The sequence below is a fragment of the Lontra canadensis genome, unplaced genomic scaffold, assembly GCF_010015895.1.
Source record: "Lontra canadensis isolate GAN:19392208 unplaced genomic scaffold, GSC_riverotter_1.0 scaffold96, whole genome shotgun sequence".
NCBI lineage: Eukaryota > Metazoa > Chordata > Mammalia > Carnivora > Mustelidae > Lontra > Lontra canadensis.
This window is the reverse complement of record NW_022631090.1, coordinates 1,539,262-1,559,874: the sequence shown is the minus strand read 5'-3', so window position 1 is coordinate 1,559,874 and position 20,613 is coordinate 1,539,262. Positions and strand designations below refer to the sequence as shown.

General features: G+C 39.4%; 1 long non-coding RNA gene across 1 annotated transcript; it reads right to left on the bottom strand.

Annotated features, from left to right (window-relative positions):
• Positions 1-10,663: 10,663 nt before the first annotated feature.
• On the bottom strand, positions 10,664-20,613 carry LOC116854915. The gene is made up of 3 exons (XR_004380242.1): positions 20,554-20,613; positions 18,904-18,967; positions 10,664-10,697 (listed from the first exon to the last, which is right to left on the bottom strand). It is a non-coding gene; the product is annotated as an uncharacterized LOC116854915 (long non-coding RNA).

Sequence of the window (20,613 nt, the reverse complement as noted above, 5' to 3'; positions counted from 1 at the left end):
GAGAGAGACAGTGAGAGAGAGCATGAGTGAGGAGAAGGTCAGAGAGAGAAACAGACTCCCCGCGGAGCCGAGAGCCCGATGCGGGACTCGATCCTGGAACTCCAGGATCATGACCCGAGCCGAAGGCAGTCGTCCAACCAACTGAGCCACCCAGGCGTCCCGAATAAAAGCTTTTTTAAAAGAAATCCAAGGCGGGGCTCCTGGGTGTCTCAGTGGGTTAAAGCCTCTGCCTTTGGCTCAGGTCATGATCCCAGAGTCCTGGGATCGAGCCCCGCATCCAGCTCTCTGCTCTGCAGGGAGTCTGCTTCCTCCTCTCTCTCTGCCTGCCTCTCTACCTACTTGTGATCTCTGTCAAATAAATAAATAAAATATTAAAAAAAAAAGAAATCCAGGGCCTAGTCTGCATTCCTGATAAATTAAATCAGAATCTTTGATGATGAGGTTTGGCATCGATGTTTTTTTTAAAGCTCTCCAAGTGATTCTAACACTCAGCCAGGGAAAAGAGCCACTGTTCTAAGATTCAGTTATTTTTGACGGAGGACAGTGTATTCGTGATGCACACAGGCTTTGGAATCAAACAGAAGTGTTAAAGCCCTGACTCTACCACTTACTATGTGACAACCATTGAATTAACATCTCTAAACCTCAGACTCCTCAACTGTTAAATAGGAATAACAACAGTACTTTCCTTATAAGGTTATTATGAACATTAAATGAGATAATGCATATGAAGTCTTCAATACACTACGTGGTACACAGCAGAAGCTCAACAGTCCTAAACCATAGCTAATATTGGCATTGCTATATCATTTGATACAGAGTAGAAATGTCTTTGAACTCATGTATACCTTACTTAAATTCCATTTCCACTGCTTTCTAGCAATATGTTAAGTAAATTGCTTAAACTCTGAGACTACAGTAGCCCATCTGTAAAATATGGTGATAATAATAACTTCATTAATGTGTTGTGAGGATTAAATAAAATGACATACATAAAACATTTAGCAGGGGCCAAATGCAATATAAATAAATATGAGAGGGAAAATAAGCTGGCATTTATTATAACTGGCAGCAAGAAGTTACATTCCATTAAAATCTCCACATAACAGCTTCATTCTTACAAGATGGAATGTTTCCAGTACAGCGTTATAGTCCCATACCGTGGACTCTTTTCCCAATTACTAGGAATATCATGTCCTCCAAAACAAAGAAATAATCCTCTGGTTACAAACTGCTCCAAGAAGTGTTCTGGCCCTCAGATATGATGCTGGAGGGATGCATGGCCATTTACTCTCTTCCTGGGAAATTTGAACCATGCCCGTTATTTCAATCATCCTTACAACCTCTGATTATTTACCCCAGTCTAGCTCTCTACTCTGCAATCTACATTTATACATCTGAAGGCTTATTCAACATCTCCACTTGGATATAGATGTCCATCTTCTTCTTACCTCCTTTGGTAGTTTTTATTTGGTTTGTCCAGCATTCGTCCACTGATCTGTGTTCTGAAAAGAAACCCTATCTCTCTTAGTGGAAAAATCAGATTCTCCGTCCCTGAATTTAAAAACCTGAGTGGAGACTTATAAGGACTGAGGTTCTGCTACCCAAATACTCCAAGCTTCATTAGTTCTGGACCTCCCTGAGGCCTTGTTTTTCACCATTTCCTTTGGTTTTGATCAACTCCAGTAGTCTTCCAAAAATCTATATTTTTGCCTAAGTTACTCAGAACCAAGTTCTATTGCCTACAGCTAAAAAACTCTGACATAGAAATTATACCAGAGAGTGAGTTACAGTCAACAGACATTGAATCTTACCTCCAGGCCTAAAATGAGTATTTGTGCTTTTTAAAATTGAGATTTAATTCACATATCATAAAATTCGCCCTTTTAAAGTATACAATTCAATGATTTGTAGTATCTTCACAAAGTTTTGCAACCATCAGTATCTAATCCCAGAACATTTTCATCACCCCAAAAAGACACTGTGCCCATTAAGCAAACACTCCCCATTCTCCTCAACCCATGTTCCCCAGCAACCACAATTCTACTTCCTGTCTCTAAAGATTTGCCTATTCTGGACGTTTCATATAAACATAATAATACAATAATGGTCTCTGGTGTCTGGTTTCTTTCACTTAGCATAATGTTTTCAAGGTTCATCAATGTTACAGCATGTATCAGTACTTCACTTCTATTTATAACAGAATAATAATCTACATCACATTCACTAGGATGGCTATAACTTTAGAAATGGAAAATGGTAAGGGTGTGGAGAAACTGGAACCCTCATATATTGCTCATGGGAATATAAAATGGGCAGCCACTGTGGAAAAGTTTGGCAGGACCTCAGTAAGTTAAATATTCGATTACCATATAACCTGGCAATTCCACTCCCAGGTATATATCCAAAAGAATTGAAAACAGTTATTTAAACAAAAATTTGCACAAGGATACTCATAGACACACTATACACAACAGCAGAAAGGTGGAAACAACCCTAATGCCATCAACTGATGAACCAATAAACAAAATGTGGCATATATTTACAATGAAATATTATTCAGCCCTAATAAGGAGAAAAGTATTGATATACAGTACAACATGGATGACCCTTGAAAACATTATGCTAAGTGAAAGAAGCCAGACATAAAAGACCAACACACACTTATACTATGGCCCAGAAATTCCATTCCTAGATACTTACTGCTCCCTGCTGCAAGACAGCAATGCGGAATTGCTTAACGAATATAATACAAGTTTCAGTTGGGGGAAAATGAAAAAGTTGTGGAGATGGATAGGGGTGAATGTTGCATAAAAATGTGAATGTAGTTAATGCTGTATATTTGAACTGTACACTTAAAAATCACTAAAGTGATACATGTTGTTATGTATATTTTACCACAGTAAAAAAATGGGCAAAATATTTGAATAGACTGTTTCCAAAGGAAGATATACAAGTGGCCAATAGCACATGAAAAGATGCTCAACATCATTAGTCATTAAGGAAATGCAAATAAAAACTACAGTGAGGTACCACTTCACACCCACCAGAATGGTTAACAATAAGACAGACCCTGCCAAATGTCTATAAGGATGTTGGTGGGAGAGGAAAATGGTACAAAAATATGGCAGTTTCACATAAAACTAAACAATACCTATACTATGACCCAGAAATTCCATTCCTAGACATTTACCATTCCCTGCTGATAGATCTCCATATTCATATATACATATATATATACACATACATATATATTCAAAATATAATTATACAAGAATGTCTATAGCACTTTTATTCATAATAACCTAAACTAGAAACGGCTCGGGTATCTAACAACACAAAACTGTATAAACAAACTGTGGTCTATCCATACAAAGGAGTGTTACTCAGCAAAAAAAAGGAATAAGGTATTGATACAAGCAACAGGATGAACCATGCAGAGAGAGCTTTATGTTAAAGAGAAAGTATTGTGTAATCTCATTTATATGAATTACTAAAATGTGCACAACTAATAGAGAAAGTATTGTGTAATCTCATTTATATGAATTACTAAAATGTGCACAACTAATCTATCACAATAAATAAGAACAATGACAACTTCTTTTTTTAAATTTATTTTCAGTGTAACAGTATTCATTGTTTTTGCACCACACCCAGTGCTCCATGCAATACGTGCCCTCCCTAATACCCACCACCTTGTTCCCCCAACCTCCCACCCCCCAAGAACAGTGACAACTTCTGATGGCTATTAACTGCAAAGGGGAATTCTCTGATACGATAGAAACCTCTTGACAGAGGCTTTGGTTATGTCAGTTATCAAAACTCATCCAATGGAACACATGATTCTTATATTTCGTATAAGTAAATTTTATCTTTAAAAAAATCATAAAGAAATACTGAACTCTGATTCATGAAATGGATGCTAAATGGCACAGTGGTGAACTGAAGTGTAACTTATTCTGAATGCATCAACAAATAAAATGGATTGACGAGTGGACAGATATGTAATAAAGCAAACACAGCAAAATGTTAAAAATGTTAGAACCTAAGTGTTAGGTATCATAATAAGTGGAAAGTATCATAATAAAATTTGAGGTGAAAAATCCTGTGGGATATGGTAACAGAGAAGTTTATAGCCTTAACTGCATTTATTAGAAATCTATAAAAATGGAGTTTTCAATTTAAAAAGCAAGATCAAAAGGAAATAAAAGTAATTAAGATAAAATCAATCATTATCCCACAAGGAGAGGTCACCTCATACCTGTTAGAATGGCTGTTATCACAAAGACAGGAAATAAAAAGTGTTGGTGAAAATGTGGAGAAAAGGGAACCCCTGTGCATAGTTTGTGGGAATGGAAACTGGTACAGCTACTATGGAGAGTAATACTGAGGCTCCTTAAAAAATTAAAAATATAACTACCATATGATCCAGCAATCCCAGTTCTATGTACTCATCTAATGAAAACAAAAACACTAGCTTGAAAATATATATGCACCTAAATGTTCACTGCAGCATTATTTACAATAGCCAAGATAAGGAAACAAACTTAGTGCCCACTGATGGATGAACAGATAAAGAAAATGTGAGATAAATAGATAGATAATGGAATATCATTCAGCAGGAAAAAAAGAATGAAATCTTGCTGTTGGAGGAAGTTGTCAAGAGGATGTGTCCTCCAGCTGACCCATGAGTGGGACCTGGGCCACTAGAGGCTCCTCACTCCCTCCCCCATCCTTAGAATGTGCAGTCCACTTGCCTCCCCCCTCCCAGAAACTATTCCAAGGACATAGTCTTGAAGAGTAAGGTGTTGCTGAGACCGTCTGGATGGTATACATGACTAAATCCCTTGAGGCCTCTATATAAACTTAAAATTCTCTTGGGCAGGTATGAAGATCTACTCATCTTGCGGCTGCTCAAGACAAGTCTCATAGTAAGTTCCATTGCTTATTAAAACTGCCACCCACAAATCTGAAGTAGTCTGCCTCTTCCTTCCGTCTCTCCCTGCCCTGCATGTATGGGGCCAATTTCATGTTACAGTCAGTAAAGTTCCCAAGGTTGCAAACAAACACCTGCCATTTTCAGCAACATGGATGGAACTTGAGGGCATTATGCTAAGTGAAACAAGTCAGACAGGGAAAGATAAACCATATGATCTCACTTATATGTGGAATCTTGGGAAAAAAAAAAAAACTAGCCCAGAGATACAGAAACAGACTGGTGGTTGCTAGGGGCAGTGGGTAAGGTGTAGGTGAAATGGGTGAAGGGAGTCAAAAGGCACAATCTTCCAGTTACAAATAAACAAGTCATGGGGATGTAATATACAGCATGGTGGCTAAAGTCAATAATACTGAATTGCATATTTGGAAGTTGTTAAGAAAATAGATCTTAAAAGTTCTCATCATCAGGTACCTGGGTGGCTCAGGTGGTTAAGCGTCTGCCCTCAGCTCAGATCATGATCCATGAGTCTTGGGATCAAGCTCCACAGCGGGCTCCCTGCTCAGCAGGGACCTTGCTTCTCCTTCTCCTGCCTGATGGTGTTCTCCCTCACTGTCTTTGTGTCTGTCTCTCAAATAAATAAATAAAATCTTTTTAAAAAATGAAAGTTCTCATCATAAGAAAAAAATTCTGTATGGTTGTAGATATTAACTAGACTTATTGTGATCATTTCACAATATATACAAATATCAAATCATTATGTTGTACACCTGAAACTAATACCATGTTTGTTAATTACACCTCTACAAAAAAAAATCAATAATTACTGAAAAAGAAAGCAAACAATAAGAAAACAATAGAGTGGATCATAAAAGGAAATGCTAGTTCTTTGAAAAGACTAATAAAGGGGTGCCTGGGTGGCTCAGTGGGTTAAGTACTGACTTCAGCTCAGGTCATGACCCCAGGGTCCTGGGATGGAACCCTGTGTCTGGCTCTGAGCTCAGTGCTGAATTTGCCTGTCCCTCTCCCTCTCCCTCTGCCCTTCACCCTGCTCATGCTCTCACTTGGGTGTATGCTCTCTCTTTCTCTCTCTCTCAAATAAATAAGTAAAATCTTAAAAAAAAGACTATGGTGTGCCTGGGTGGCTCTGTCAGTTAAGTGTCTGCCTTTGGCTCAAGTCATGACCCCCCTGGTCCTGGGATTGAGCCCCACATCTGCCTCCTGGCTCAACAGGGAGTCTGCTTCTCCCTCTCCCTCTGCTCCTCCCCCTCCCCACCCCCTGCTCATGCTCTCACTCTCAAATAAATAAATAAAAATCTTTAAAAAATTAAAATTAAAAATGATAACAAGTAAGACTAATAAAATGGACAAATTTTTGCAAGTATTACTTTAAAAAGGCACAAATTAACATAAAAATAAAAGGGAGCCAAACTACAAAAACAGAGATTAAAAATGACTTTATTTATTTTTTTAAGATTTTATTTATTTATTTGACAGACAGAGATCACAAGTAGGCAGAGAGGCAGGCAGAGAGAGAGGAGGAAGCAGGCTCCCCGCAGAGCAGAGAGCCCGATGCGGGGCTCGATCCCAGGACCCTGAGATCATGACCCGAGCTGAAGGCAGAGGCTTTAACCCACTGAGCCACCCAGGTGCCCCTAAAAATGATTTTAAAAAGTACTATGTGTAACTTTTATACCAACAACTTAAAAAATCTAGGTGAAATGGATAATTCCCAAGAAAATAAAGTTGGCCTAAGAAGTAGAAAACTTAAATAAGCCAATTAATCATAGAAGAATATGAAATGATACTATGACCCAGCAATTGCACTACTGGGTATTTACCCTAAAGATACAAATGTAGTGATCCGAAGGGGCACGTGCACCCGAATGTTTATAGCAGCAATGTCCACAATAGCCAAACTATGGAAAGAACCTAGATGTCCATCAACAGATGAATGGATAAAGAAGAAGTGGTATATATATATAATGGAATACTATGCAGCCATCAAAAGAAATGAAATCTTGCCATTTGTGACAATGTGGATGGAACTAGAGGGTATTATGCTTAGCGAAATAAGTCAATCAGAGAAAGACAACTATCATATGATCTCCCTGATATGAGGAAGTAGAGATGCAACGTGGGGAGTTGGGGGCAGGAGAAGAATAAATGAAACAAGATGGGATCGGGAGGGAGACAAATCATAAGAGACTCTTAATCTCACAGAACAAACTGAGGGTTGCTGGGGGTGAGTGGGGAGGGAGAGGGTGGTGGGGTTATGGGCATTGGGGAAGGTATGTGCTATGGTGAGTTCTGTGAAGTGTGTAACCCTGGCGATTCACAGAACTGTACCCCTGGGGCTAATAATACATTACATGCTTATAAAAAATTTTTAAAAATTATTTAAAAAAAAGAAGAATATGAAATGATACTAATCTATTTCAAAAGTCACCAGCCCAAAAAAGCTAGGAACAGATTAATCAAACTTTATATAAATTTATATAAAATTTTCCATAGCAAAGTAAAAGAAGGGAAATGACACTACACAGTTATAAGGCTAGTATATCATCTTGATATCAAAACTGACAAGTAAAAGGAAAGAAATTACATACCCATCTCACTGATGAACTTAGATATAAAAAATACATAACCTTAATATCAAAATCAAACAAGCACAAGAAAACTATAGGCCATCTTTTTTTACATGTGTGCTAATGGCATTTTTAGCATCCCTTGTCCTGATCTACTAAATACTAGTAGGACTCCTCACACAGAAATCCAAGAAACTGACAACTAAAGCACTTCCAAGTGTCCCGTAGAGGGGTAGTTCAACCCCAGGTTGAGAATCAGTGCTACAGGCAATCTCACTTATGAACACAGATATAAAACTGCTAAGTAAAATATTAGTCCCTCATATTCCATCATACATTTAAAAATATGTATCACTAATTATAAATTAATCCTAGAAACACAGGGAAGATTTAACATTTACAGATCCGTCAAAGGGAAACAAGGCACCAACTCCTTACTTGGAAAATTGGCAATTACAGGGAAAGAGTTAAGCATTTATTCTGTCTTTCCTATAGGAACTATATTTTTGGGCTTATCAAATAGCTGTAGTAGATGAAGGATGGTTCTTAAAGAGTGGTATGCTAGCTAATAAATGCTGAAAGAATGATAGAATCATTACTTTGAAACCCTTAATGAAATAACTGATTCAGACAGTAGTTATCAAATAGATGGTAAAGCCATTAGATGGAAAGATAATGGAGAACATTACACTGAAGGGATAAGACTATCACCATTTCAATTCTCTTTCAGTATCACTAAAAGTAAGATGAGCCAGCTTTGTAAAAGGAAGTACATAGTATCAATCCCAAGATAGTCTCACCAAATAATAATAAAGAACCTGAATATAATCAAGTGTTTAGTTCTAACTTCCAGTAAATAGGAAATATAGGCAATACAAAAATAAGTAAAACAGCACCCCAAGGAAGTAATCAGCCAAATCCATATTGTGGGAGAGTCTACAGGACAAACGGAAATGTCTTCAACAAACCAATGGCACAGAAATAAAAAAGAGGAGGTATTGCTCTGTCTTCACTTTTTAAAAACTTGAAAGAAACTTAAAAGATATAACCTAATACAATAAGTTAACCTTGGTTGGATCCTAATTGGAACAAACCCCAATGGTAAAAACATATTTTAGGCAATCAGAAAAATCTTCCATATGCCGGGTATTCATCTGATAATGGCATTATGATTATACGAGAAGATGTCCTTTGTGCTATAATTTTTGGGATGTATACCAAAATATTTAGGAGTGAAGTCAAATGACATTCATGATTAATCTAAAACATCCCAGCAGAAAAGAGGAAAGGGAGATAGCTGAACCAAGTACAGTAAATGTTGATGGCTATATAAGTTGAATTACGGGTATGTGGGGTTTATTTAACTCTCTACTGTAATTTATGTTTGAAAATTTTCATAACTGGAAGTTTTTAAATCAATGCAATTGATCAATGCATCAATGCAATTCAATGCATTAACAATTTAAAGAAGAAAACCTATATGCCCAACTTATAGGTAAAAAAGCAAATGACAAAATTTCATACCCATTCATGCTTTTAAAAAGTAAGCCCCCCAAAAGTTAAGTATTAAAGAAAACTTATTTAATAAAGAGCAAGTACCAGAAACTCACTGTAAGCATCATGCTTGATAAAATTTTAGAAGCATTCCTATTTTTTAATTTAAATTTTGTTAGTTAACATATAGTGCCATATTGGTTTCTAGAGTAGAATTCAGTGATTTATCACTTACATACAACACCTAATGCTCATCATAAGTGCTCTCTTTAATACCCATCACTTATCTACCCCATCCCCCCCAAACTTCCTCCATCAACCCTCAGTTTGTTCTCTGTCATTAAAAGTCACTTATGGCTTGGGACACCTGGGTGGCTCAGTCGGTTAAGTCGCTGTCTTCAGCTCAGGTCATGATCTCAGGGTTCTGGGATCGAGTCCCACATCGGGCTCCTTGCTCAGCAGGGAGCCTGCTTCTCTCTCCGCCTCTACCTGCTTGTGCGTGCTCTCTCTCTCTCTCTTTCTCTCTCTGACAAATAAATAAAATCTTAAAAAAAAAGTTTATAAAAGTCACTTATGGCTTGTTTCCCTCTCTCCTGTTTTAATTTTCCCCTCCCCACATGTTCATCCATGTTCTTTCTTAAATTTAACATATGACTGAGATCATATGGTATTTGTCTTTCTCTAACTGATTTATTTCACTTAGAAGCATTCCTATTAAAGGGGTAGATAAGGATGTCTGATGTTATTGCTACTATTAAATCTTATACAGGGTCCTGGCCAATGCATTTAGGCAAAAAAAATGCACATAGCATACAGGTTGAAGACAGAGACAAAACTATCAATATTTGCACATAATCTGTTTGTCTACCTAGAAAATCCAATATAATCAATGAAAAAACTATTAGAAATTAAACATAATTCAGTAAAGTTGTTGGACACATATGATTTCATACAAAATCCAATAGTTTTATTATAATAATAATAATAATTATAAATGAAAGAAAAAATCCTGTTAATAGTAGCAACAAACACTATAAAGTATCTAGAAATGACCAAAACAAGGTATTCTCAAGACATATATGGGGAAAATTATAAAACATTACTAAAGAACTTAAAATTTTGAATAAATGGAGAGCTGTGTTTATTCATAAAAAGGAAGACTCAGTGTAAAGATGCAAATTCTTCCCAGTTAAATCTGCAAACTCAATGCAATGTCAACAAAATTCCCAATAAGATTCTATATGGGTATGATGATCTCACTCTAATATCCTTATAAAAAAAGTAAGAAGACAAGAATAACAAAAAAAAATTTGAAGAAAAAAGAAGGCTCTTTTCATGCCAGATATTAAACATGTTATAAAACTACAGAAAAGTAAAAAGGTGCTGTGAATGTAGATATAAATAAATGAATTAGTAGAACTGACTAGAGAATCCTGAAATAAACCTAAGTATGCATAAAAATCTAGTATTGACTAAAGATAGCATTTATAAGTCAGTAGAGAGGATGCCTGGGTGGCTCAGATGGTTAAGTGACTGCCTTCATCTCAGGTCATGACCCCAGAGTCCCAGGACCCAGTCCTGCATCAGGATCCCAGCTCCATGGGGAGTCTGCTTCTCCCTCTGACCTTCTCCCCTCTCGTGCTCTCTTGCACTCTCTCTCTCAAATAAATAAAGAAAATCTTTAAAAAAAAAAAAGAAGTCAGTAGAGAAAGGAAAGAGAGAGGCAATGTACAAGGACTTACATTGCACCACATTTTATATTAGCAAAAAAGTTAGAAATGACCATGTCAGTGGGGAAATTGACACACAAATTATAGCCTACCTATTCTGTAGAATACTATGCAACAGTGAAAAAGAGTAAATTAAATTTATAATGTACTAATATGAAAATTTCTCAGACATAATGAGTGAAAGCAAGTAGCAAAGCAATACATATAGGCATGATACAATTTATAGTTTTTAAAAACACTAAATAATACCATACATTCCATGTGTATGAGAAAGAGAGTGAGAGAGACAGAGAGAGGGAGGGAGGAAGGTAGGGAAAGAGAATGTTTGCAAATTAACAGAAAAAGGTCTAAGAGAAAATAAGCCAAACAGTGAATAGGGAGGAGGAAGGCCAGGGAGGAAATCAATGACAGAAGCTTTTAGCCTTCCCTTTAAAATTCTAATCCTTTACAAGAAAAATGTACATTTTCATGCATCATGTGGGAATTAAGTCAATAAATAAGAAATTTAAAAGCAGGATAACAATATGCTTGACTCAGTTATATAAAAAAAATTCTATATGTGTATAAGTACTTCTTTTATAATATAAAGGCATGGAAAGGATACCATAAGGATACTCACCAAACTGTTGATGGTTTTGTTTTGTTTTGTTTTGTTTTGTTTTTTGGTGGGATAGCAAATAGGGAGGGAGCAGGAAAGGCAAGTTTCAAAATTTATTCTCTCTATACCTGTGTATTGTTCTGATCTTTTACCATGAAAACGTACTTATATATTACTGAATAATTAAAAAATAAAGACATGGAGGGGCGCCTGGGTGGCTCAGTGGGTTAAGCCGCTGCCTTCGGCTCAGGTCATGATCTCAGGGTCCTGGGATCGAGTCCCGCATCCGGCTCTCTGCTCAGCGGGGAGCCTGCTTCCCACTCTCTCTCTCTCTCTCTGCCTGCCTCTCTGTCTACTTGTGATCTCTCTGTGTCAAATCAATAAATAAAATCTTTAAAAAAAAATAAAAAAAAAAATAAAGACATGGAAAAAGTCAAAGACACACTGTTAAGTGGAAAAAGCCGATTGCTCTATTTTGTATATATAATATAATTATATTGTATATAAACCCAACAATGTATACATGCATTATATGTGTGTATATATACGTACATATATTCTAATGTACACACAAAGTACAAACTAGACTTTCACAATTTATTTCTGTGTTAGATTATTTTTTATAATGAGCAACAGTTTTGCATTAAGAAATATTGTAATAATTTTCCAATATATACATATATCAAATTACTACATTCTACACCTTAAGCTTAGACAATGTTATATCTCAGTAAGAGTGGGGGGGGGAGAATTAACAAACAAATAGAGAAATCTGATTATGTCATTCACCTAATCAAAACTTTTTTTTTAATTTTATTTTTTATAAACATATAATATATTTTTATCCCCAGGGGTACAGGTCTGTGAATCGCCAGGTTTACACACTTCACAGCACTCACCATAGCACATACCCTCCCCAATGTCCATAACCCCACCCCCCCCCCCAACCCCCCTCCCCCCATCAACCCTCAGTTTATTTTGTGAGATTAAGAGTCATTTATGGTTTGTCTCCCTCCCAATCCCATCTTGTTTCATTTACCCTTCTCCTATCCCCTTAACCCCCCATGTCACATCTCCTCTCCCTCATATCAGGGAGATCATATGATAGTTGTCTTTCTCCGATTGACTTATTTCGCTAAGCATGATACCCTCTACTTCCATTCACGTCATCGCAAATGGCAAGATTTCATTTCTTTTGATGGCTGCATAGTATTCCATTGTGTATATATACCACTTCTTCTTTACCCATTCGTCTGTTCATGGACATCTAGGTTCTTTCCATAGTTTGGCTATTGTAGACATTGCTGCTATAAACATTCGGGTGCACGTGACCATTCGGATCACTACGTTTGTATCTTTAGGGTAAATACCCAGCAGTGCAATTGCTGGGTCATAGGGTAGTTCTATTTTCAACATTTTGAGGAACCTCCATGCTGTTTTCCAGAGTGGTTGCACCAGCTTGCATTCCCACCAACAGTGTAGGAGGGTTCCCCTTTCTCCGCATCCTCTCCAGCATCTGTCATTTCCTGACTTGTTAATTTTAGCCATTCTGACTGGTGTGAGGTGGTATCTCATTGTGGTTTTGATTTGTATTTCCCTGATGCCGAGTGATATGGAGCACTTTTTCATGTGTCTGTTGGCCATCTGGATGTCTTCTTTGCAGAAATGTCTGTTCATGTCTTCTGCCCATTTCTTGATTGGATTATTTGTTCTTTGGGTGTTGAGTTTGCTAAGTTCTTTATAGATTTTGGACACTAGCCCTTTATCTGATATGTCATTTGCAAATACCTTCTCCCATTCTGTCAGTTGTCTTTTGGTTTTGTTAACTGTTTCTTTTGCTGTGCAAAAGCTTTTGATCTTGATAAAATCCCAATAGTTCATTTTTGCCCTTGCTTCCCTTGCCTTTGGCGATTGATGTTCCTAGGAAGATGTTGCTGTGGCTGAGGTCGAAGAGGTTGCTGCCTGTGTTCTCCTCAGGATTTTGATGGATTCCTTTCTCACATTGAAGTCCTTCATCCATTTTGAGTCTATTTTCATGTGTGGTGTAAGGAAATGATCCAATTTCATTTTTCTGCATGTGGCTGTCCAATTTTCACAACACCATTTATTGAAGAGGCTCTCTTTTTTCCATTGGACATTCTTTCCTGCTTTGTCGAAGATTAGTTGACCATAGAGTTGAGGGTCTATTTCTGGGCTCTCTATTCTGTTCCATTGATCTATGTGTCTGTTTTTGTGCCAGTACCATGCTGTCCTGATGATGACAGCTTTGTAATAGAGCTTGAAGTCCGGAATTGTGATGCCACCAACCTTGGCTTTCTTTTTCAATATTCCTTTGGCTATTCGAGGTCTTTTCTGGTTCCATATAAATTTTAGGATTATTTGTTCCATTTCTTTGAAAAAAATGGATGGTACTTTGATAGGAATTGCATTAAATATGTAGATTGCTTTAGGTAGCATAGACATTTTTCACAATATTTATTCTTCCAATCCAGGAGCATGGAACATTTTTCCATTTCTTTGTGTCTTCCTCAATTTCTTTCATGAGTACTTTATAGTTTTCTGTGTATAGATTCTTAGTCTCTTTGGTTAGGTTTATTCCTAGGTATCTTATAGTTTTGGGTGCAATTGTAAATGATTGACTCCTTAATTTCTCTTTCTTCTGTCTTGTTGTTGGTGTAGAGAAATGCAACTGATTTCTGTGCATTGATTTTTATATCCTGACACTTTACTGAATTCCTGTACAAGTTCTAGCAGTTTTGGAGTGGAGTCTTTTGGGTTTTCCACATATAGTATCATACCATCTGCAAAGAGTGATAGTTTGACTTCTTCTTTGCCGATTTGGATGCCTTTAATTTCCTTTTGTTGCCTGATTGCTGAGGCTAGGACTTCTAGTACTATGTTGAATAGCAGTGGTGATAACGGACATCCTTGCCGTATTCCTGACCTTAGCAGAAAAGCTTTCAGTTTTTCTCCATTGAGAATGATATTTGCGGTGGGTTTTTCATAGATGGCTTTGATAATATTGAGGTATGTGCCCTCTATCCCTACACTTTGAAGAGTTTTGATCAGGAAGGGATGCTGTTCTTTGTCAAATGCTTTTTCAGCATCTATTGAGAGTATTATATGGTTGTTCTTTCTTTTATTAATGTGTTGTATCACATTGATTGATTTGCGGATGTTGAACCAACCTTGCAGCCCTGGAATAAATCCCACTTGGTCGTGCTGAATAATCCTTTTAATGTACTGTTGAATCCTATTGGCTAGTATTTTGGTGAGAATTTTTGCATCTGTGTTCATCAAGGATATTGGTCTGTAGTTCTCTGTTTTGATGGGATCCTTGTCTGGTTTTGGGATCAAGGTGATGCTGGCCTCATAAAATGAGTTTGGAAGTTTTCCTTCCATTTCTATTTTTTGGAACAGTTTCAGGAGAATAGGAATTAGTTCTTCTTTAAATGTTTGGTAGAATTCCCCCGGGAAGCCGTCTGGCCCTGGGCTTTTGTTTGTTTGGAGATTCTTGATGACTGTTTCAATCTCCTTACTGGTTATGGGTCTGTTCAGGCTTTCTATGTCTTCCTGGTTCAGTTGTGGTAGTTTATATGTCTCTAGGAATGCATCCATTTCTTCCAGATTATCAAATTTGTTGGCGTAGAGTTGCTCATAGTATGTTCTTATAATTGTCTGTATTTCTTTGGTGTTAGTTGTGATCTCTCCTCTTTCATTCATGATTTTATTTATTTGGGTCCTTTCTCTTTTCTTTTTGATAAGTCTGGCCAGGGGTTTATCAATCTTATTAATTCTTTCAAAGAACCAGCTCCTAGTTTCATTGATTTGTTCTATTGGTTTTTTTTTGTTTGTTTGTTTCTATTTCATTGATTTCTGCTCTGATCTTTATGATTTCTCTTCTCCTGCTGGGTTTAGGGTTTCTTTCTTGTTCTTTCTCCAGCTCCTTTAGGAGTAGGGTTAGGTTGTGTACCTGAGACCTTTCTTGTTTCTTGAGAAAGGCTTGTACCGCTATATATTTTCCTCTCAGGACTGCCTTTGTTGTGTCCCACAGATTTTGAACCGTTGTGTTTTCATTATCATTTGTTTCCATGAATTTTTTCAATTATTCTTTAATTTCCTGGTTGACCCATTCATTCTTTAGAAGGATGCTGTTTAGTCTCCATGTATTTAGGTTCTTCCCAAATTTCCTCTTGTGATTGAGTTCTAGCTTCAGAGCATTGTGGTCTGAAAATATGCAGGGAATAATCCCAATCTTTTGATACCGGTTGAGACCTGATTTAGGACCCTGGATGTGATCTATTCTGGAGAATGTTCCATGTGCACTAGAGAAGAATGTGTATTCTGTTGCTTTGGGATGAAATGTTCTGAATATATCTGTGATGTCCATCTGGTCCAGTGTGTCGTTTAAGGCCTTTATTTCCTTGTTGATCTTTTGCTTGGATGTCTATCCATTTCAGTGAGGGGAGTGTTAAAGTCCCCTACTATTATTGTATTATTGTTGATGTATTTCTTTGACTTTGTTATTAATTGGTTTATATAGTTGGCTGCTCCCACGTTAGGGGCATAGATATTTAAAATTGTTAGATCTTCTTGTTGGACAGATCCTTTGAGTATGATATAGTGTCCTTCCTCATCCCTTATTATAGTCTTTGGCTTAAAATCTAATTGATCTGATATAAGGATTGCCACTCCTGCTTTCTTCTGATGTCCATTAGCATGGTAAATTCTTTTCCACCCCCTCACTTTAAATCTGGAGGTGTCTTCAGGTTTAAAATGAGTTTCTTGTAGGCAACATATAGATGGGTTTTGTTTTTTTATCCATTCTGATACCCTGTGTCTTTTGATTGGGGCATTTAGCCCATTAATATTCAGGATAACTATTGAGAGATATGAATTTGGTGCCATTTTATTTCCTGTAAGGTGACTGTTATTGTATATTGTTTCTGTTCCTTTCTGATCTACTACTTTTAGGGTCTCTCTTTGCTTAGAGGACCCCTTTCAATATTTCCTGTAGAGCTGGTTTGGTGTTTGCAAATTCTTTCAGTTTTTGTTTGTCCTGGAAGCTTTTAATCTCTCCTTCTATTTTCAATGATAGCCTAGCTGGATATAGTATTCTTGGCTGCATGTTTTTCTCATTTAGTGTTCTGAATATATCATGCCAGCTCTTTCTGGCCTGCCAGGTCTCTGTGGATAAGTCTGCTGCCAATCTAATGTTTTTACCATTGTATGTTACAGACTTCTTTTCCCGGGCTGCTTTCAGGATTTTCTCTTTGTCACTAAGACTCGTAAGTTTTACTATTAGGTGACGGGGTGTGGACCTATTCTTATTGATTTTGAGGGGGGGCTTCTCTGAACCTCCTGGATTTTGATGCTTGTTCCCTTTGCCATATTGGGGAAATTCTCTCCAATAATTCTCTCCAATATACCTTCTGCTCCCCTCTCTCTTTCTTCTTCTTCTGGAATCCCAATTATTCTAATGTTGTTTCGCCTTATGGTGTCACTTATCTCTCGAATTCTCCCCTCGTGGTCCAGTAGCTGTTTGTCCCTCTTTTGCTCAGCTTCTTTATTCTCTGTCATTTGGTCTTCTATATCGCTAATTCTTTCTTCTGCCTCATTTATCCTAGCAGTGAGAGCCTCCATTTTTGATTGCACCTCATTAATAGTTTTTTTTTATTTCAATTTGGTTAGATTTTAGTTCTTTTATTTCTCCAGAAAGGGCTTTTATATCTCCCAAGAGGGTTTCTCTAATATCTTCCATGCCTTTTTTGAGCCCGGCTAGAACCTTGAGAATCGTCATTCTGAACTCTAGATCTGACATATTACCAATGTCTGTATTGATTAGGTCCCTAGCCTTTGGTACTGCCTCTTGTTCTTTTTTTGGTGGTGAATTTTTCCGCCTTGTCATTTTGTCCAGATAAGAGTATATGAAGGAGCAAGTAAAATACTAAAAGGGTGGCAACAACCCTAGGAAAATATGCTTTCAGAAAGTGGTTGATTTTCTGTTTCTAGAATTGGTGTTCTTCTTCTCTTCGATCTCCCATTGGATTTGTAGGTGTTTGCAATCTTTAGATAAGCTATCTAGCTGATCTCCCGCTACCTGAAGTAGTCTCAGCCTGCTACTTCTCCGCCATCTTGACTCCTCCCTCCCTAATCAAAACTTTTTAATAGGAGCATTCCCATTGCTCCTAGAATAAAACCTAAAATAATTAAGGAGGCCTGCCATTCAGCCTCAGCTCTCCCCCTTGCTTAATATGCCCTAGTCATAGATGACTATCAGTTCAATTCCCTTATACATGTTCTACTTTCAGGTCTCCACAAATGTTACTTATTTCCTGTACCTGAGACACTTTCTCCACACACCCCTCATCCTCCTCTATCTACCCCAATTGATCCTTCATTTCTCATCACTTCCTCAGGGAAGCCTTCCCTGACATTTCATACAAGGTCAGGTCCTCCAGCTGTAAGCCCCTATAGATCCCCCTTTTTTTCCCCCTTCATAGCTCTTCTCACAGTCTGCAGTCTTCTTTTTATAGGGTGGGATTATTAATCCCAGTTATCACTCCCCCTAGCCTGGAAGCTCCATGAGACCAGGCCTTTTGTCTGTCTTGTTATATCCTGATATCTAGTAAGAGCTCAGTGAATATTTGAGAAATAAATGACTGTTCCCCATTCATTAGGATGGATCGTGGCTTTGGCACTAGCTCCATTTTCCTCTCCATTCAAACCCCTGCCATCATATAAACAACCTCAATGACTATGGATGACTCACCCAACAGTCAAGCCTCACTGCCCCTTGATCTCTACTTCTACAAGCCCTGATCACATATCACTTCCCCTGCCATTTCTAGACATTAGTATTCCCGACCACCTGCTAAATATGGGACTGTTCCTCTTCAGAATTCCTGAACTCCACTTTCTCAATCTCTGGCTACAAGCTCTCATCCTTGTTACCTCTGGGTGCTCAAAATACCCACTCCTCATTTTCATCACGATCTCCAATCATTTGACTTCTCCCATTTGCAGCTCATTCCCACCTCATCCCTTTACTCTGTAGCCAGTCTAGACTCAATGGTACACCACAGCAACCACTCTCTCATTAGCAGCCTCCCTGCTCTTACCATTTTTAATCTGCCATTTTGCTGAGCAGTTACTATGGGCCACTCTCTGTGCATTATCTCTGTAACTTCTCACAACCCCTAAATGAGGTAAAGACCACCACTGTCCCCTTTACAGATAAGGGAAAGGATTTTTTTTAAGGGAACAAATTCTTAAAGAGGTGAAATGATTTGTCCAAGATCACACAACCAGAAGGTGGTCGAGCAGGGTAGAGCTGAGATGTGAACAAGATCTGTCAGACATCAAGGTCAGTGCTCTGAACCAGTAGGTTGTTTATTCACTCAAAGGGAAAGGCAACTCTGATTGCAACAGATGGGAGGGAGGAGGACACTGTGAAGGCTTCAACCCCAATGGAGCCATCCAGGTGAGAGCTGATAGTGGGCTTATCATTATCTACCTGAACATTGCAAAGAATTCAAATGATAAAGTCCCACTTACTTCAGGAGTGTGATTTTGGGGAATGGGCTTGGTGGGCTTTGTATGAAGGCACAGCTTAGTGCGCCTAGAAGAGACCAAAAGAAAACCATCAGTTTAATACACTCTTCCAGAATAAAATGTTTACTTTAACTTCTCTGGAAATCTATATATTTCAACTTTTGCTGCCATTTATTAAATACCTCCGTGTGCTGGGAACTTATTGTAATCTTGGTTACACTTCCAACAACCCCGTGAGCTACTCCCTCGTTTTATAAATGAGGAAAGTGACACCTGGGAAGATGAGGACAACTGCTTCGGGTCCCACGGTTAGTTAATGTCAAAGATGGGATCAGAACCCAAGCCCGTCGGTCTTCTAGCCTCTTTCCCCGCAGAGCGCCAACTGCAGAGTACTCCTTCCAACACTCCACACAGGCTGGCGAGACCCTGGGTGGGGCTCAAAGAGGGACGTGCTCCCAGTCGCTGCGCTGCAACCTTAGCAAGGTGCTCACCAGCAGGTCTGAGGCTGATGAGCTCGCCCCCCACCTCCCGCGCCCCAGCTTTAGGGGATGGCCATGAGATCCCTGCCTGCAGTTGTTCACAAGGCGGGAAGGGGGTGATCCCGCCGTGTCACCCCTCTCTGAGGGCACCAAGACCCAGGGCACAGCAAAGCCAGCCGCGAAGCCACCCCGAGTCCGAGGCGGCCCCGCAGAGAGAACGGGCAACAGCTCAGTCACCTGTTCCATTCCTCCTCTCACACAATCCAAAGACACGATAGTAGATCCTAAGGTGACCTATATGAGCTTTCTCCCCACTTGAAGCCATGATCTGGGGGCCACGGATGGCCATCCACGGGCCCAGGAGCCCTCGCTGCTTGCATGCAAACCATGCAAACCGTGTGCTTCTTCTTCTTCTTCTTCTTCTTTTTTTTTCCCTCCAGGTAACGGTCAACAGTTTTCCCGGATTTCCAAAGGGGTCATGTCTTCTCTCCCTCCCCACCTCAGAAAATTAAAGTTAAGAGTCATGACTTTAGGCTCTGTCAGCTCTAGCTGACCTGATAGCCTTACCTCAGTCCCACAGGCACGCAGAGTCAGTCCCGCCCCCTCCGTCAGTCAGCGGTCCTTTCCGCTCTCCCCTCCCCCTGACGCACGCCTACACGAAAGCACCCTCCACGTACGTCCCCCCCCCCACACGCGCCCCGCGCACGCGCTGCCAGTCTCCACGCATACCTCCACACACGGCCCAGTAAGTGGCTGCACGCGCGCGTGTCCTCCACGTGCCTCCACACCCACTCGTTCCAGCACAGAGGCGCTTCCCCGCGTAGGCACCTCTGCGCCCCGCTCCACACACGCGCATCTCCAGTTTACACCTCGGGATCCTGAGGGGCTGGCGGGGCCGGACCTCCCCTGCTGCCCAACTTCTCCCGCAGCGAGTTCCCGCCCCGGCACTTTCCGCTCAGCCCGCGGCAGCCCCGCCGGCTAGTCTGGACTGGGCCGCCACCTCCCCTCACATCCCAGGAGACACCGGGCGGGGTGTGGCACCTCCCACGCTCGGCCACCAGGGCTTTCAGGCGACGGGGAAGCCAGCCGCCGGGGCTGCGGCAACTCGCTCGATTTCCGACCCGTCTGAATTGGCGGGTGGGGGGACCTTTCTGATCCGCTGGGAAGTGTTCACCTGGTTCTCAAAGCTAGTTGGCCCTTCCTCAATTTCCTGCCAGAGGGAAGGGCTACGGAG